We start from the raw sequence: 2,790 nt of genomic DNA on the forward strand, positions 1-2,790 counted from the left end.
ACAAATGGTTTTTGTCCAACCCGACGATGGTGAATGATCGCTTTTGAGTGATCGACGGTTCATATTGCTCAAAAAGTCCAGCAAAATGAAGGAGATAAATCGTGGCCCAAAGCGCACCCTTCGTTTCAGCCTTCATCCAACAGATCAGATTCTACTCTCTCCTTTTGTTACGCATACCTTACGCCTGTTGAATTGCCACTATCAGGGTTTTTTTTTATTTTTTTTCTGCTCTAGCTTTTTATCCGTAACGGAAACCATAACACCACCATTAAAAATATTAGCACTGTTTCATCCAAAGAATTCCTTTTCCTTTTATTGAAACCTAAATAAGCAAATCAATGGTTCCATGCGTTACGAAAATAAAGATACCCATTAAGTTTCTTTCTTCGCTATTATTTCTCCTTATTAATCCCTGAAATGTTCGACTATTTAAATCCCTAAAAGAGTTATCTTGCACAGGTTCTCTGTGCTTACAATCCCCTTTTTCTCTATCATGATTCATGTTAGTTTCGGTGATTTTGGTATCTTTCGAGATTCTCTGATTATTTTGATATTGTTGTAAAGTTTTATTTGGTGCTTTTCAAGAAGCTTTTCTCTGATTGATTTTGTTGACGGTGGTGCACCGCAAATTTTGAAATCAGAGAAAAACATCAATCTCAGGTAATTCTCAATGGAATCCCATTCCACTTGATTTGAATTGGTTGTCATTCTTAACTGTTATACGCAGTCATTAATTTTCATCTAATAATTGTTTGTCATAGTACCAATCGCGAAATGGAGTGATGTAAGATGTTGTATTAGTGTGCTTCAGATCATTTGTATTAGGTTAGTGGTTTATTTGTAAATCTTACTTTCTCTCATTTTGGTTTTATGAAATTAGGCTCAGTTATTTTTTTCTCCTAATTTTGGTTTTACTTTTTTTTTTTTTGATTTAATTTTACTGATTTGGGTTATCTGCAAGTAGGATTTTTATTTATTTCTCCTAGATCATTTCTTTTGGCTTTAATCAATTTTGGGTTTCTATTTCATTCTCCCAATTGGCCAAACACCCTTTTCTCCAAAATAGGTTTCAGGTTTGGCATTATCTCATTGCTAGATGTCTAGATTGCGGTGTGGTTCATTGTGTTTGTTGTTTTTTGGGTTTAGTTATACTCTAAAAATTTTGTGATTAGTAGTCCCTAAATCGTTATCTTTAGGCGTGCATCTTACTGTATCTGTTGCATCCTAAATTATAGATGGTTAATGTCTATGGTGGTGTATTCCCGGAGGTTCTCAAGCTTAACAGTTTCATGTTCTTCGTTATTCTACATTACACTCTTTTTGGAATTAATCATACCCAGTATTGGGATATATTTATTTTGTAAGTGTTGGTTTCCTGACTCATTCTAATTTTTGGCATCACCAATTGAGCGTGTTTCACAAGTATAAGAATGTGCACCTGTGATGAAGTACCTTTACTCAAAAATGTCAAAGGTAACAAAACTCATCTATGCATCTATTTTCATGCGCTATGTCCCATATCGGTGAAGGTAAAACTACAAATCCTCATCCCATGTATGCAGCTATGCGTTATATAGTTGATCATGAATGGCAATACAATATGTTCACTATTTATCTGTTAATCTACTATTTTTCTGTCTTAATTTCATGGTTTCTTCTATTCGTCTTATCTAGAACAAAGAATATAATCCAACTTCATCAGTTTACTAAGCTATCGAGATCTATTTTCTTATGGATGTTTTTAGTATCCCAAATGTTCTTTGGATAAATTTGTTTTTTTGTTGTCAAGCAATGAAAAGTAGATTTAAAGACAAAAGTGTGAACAATGATATAAATTTCAAGAGCTCTTGCACCTTCTTATAGGTTTTCAAACTACCGTCTGAAACAATTTTCACAGTCGCAATTGAATTTTTTTATGGGACTTCTATGATAACTTGCGAGGTGCCTACTTTGTTACCTGCTTTGTTATCAAATTGGTTTTTTAGACCTTCTTTTACCTATTATGCACTGATTTCTTCTACTTCTGTTATAACAAAAGGTTCAGTCAGATAAATTCAGACTGAGAAACTCCACCAATAACAAAATAGTAGTTGTGTACTCATTTCCAAGACCAAATTTTGAGTTTAAGGAGATAGATAGTCACTGTAAAGGTGTTTTACTAGCTTGAGGAAACTAATTCACCGGTTTATCTCTTTATTTCTTTTATAGCAAAATAGTAGTTGCGTACTCATTTCCAAGGACTACAAACAAATTATGAATTCATTATTTTTCCATAACTACAAGTATGTTCTACTCTTCATGTCAACCCAAGTTTCATCTTGAAAGGATTTTGAACATGCTGAGAGTTATGCTTACTAGATAGTATCACTAACTGCACGAATAAAGTGTCACCAACTGCAAGGTCGAGGAACATGTACTACGGTGCCTTACTGCTTATTATGCATATAATTACAGAACTCCTTTGAGTCTACTGTTCATGGTACAATCAAATACTGACCATCCAAAAATTAACTCTATGCAGGTACTTTATTCGCTTTAAAGTGACAGACCTGGTGGCCGGTAGCACCATATTTCCTTCATGGATAGTGAAATCCATCGTATTGTCCAAGGCACTGCCTCAAACGTAGTTATGATGGGAGAGGTACGCCGCCCTGTTTACTTAATTTTTTGGAATTGTAGATACCTATGTCAATGGTACAGACATGATGGGTACTCTTGATGCAACAAGAGACCTTAAAAGCTATTTGAAATCCAAATTTGAGATGAAAAATCTTGGAAAAGCTCGACAGA

At 34.3% G+C, this 2,790-nt stretch overlaps 1 long non-coding RNA gene across 2 annotated transcripts; it reads left to right on the forward strand.

Moving 5' to 3' along the window:
- Positions 1–239: 239 nt before the first annotated feature.
- Positions 240–2,790, forward strand: LOC113278577. Of its 2 annotated transcripts, none has more exons than XR_003325572.1 (3): positions 240–660; positions 1,236–1,473; positions 2,522–2,790. It is a non-coding gene; the product is annotated as an uncharacterized LOC113278577 (long non-coding RNA). The 2 variants fall into 2 exon arrangements; XR_003325571.1 differs by lacking the exon at positions 2,522–2,790 and adding an exon at positions 762–825 and having other exon boundaries at positions 1,236–1,255.

The sequence above is a fragment of the Papaver somniferum genome, chromosome 5 (genome assembly GCF_003573695.1).
Source record: "Papaver somniferum cultivar HN1 chromosome 5, ASM357369v1, whole genome shotgun sequence".
Taxonomy (NCBI): Eukaryota; Viridiplantae; Streptophyta; class Magnoliopsida; order Ranunculales; family Papaveraceae; genus Papaver; species Papaver somniferum.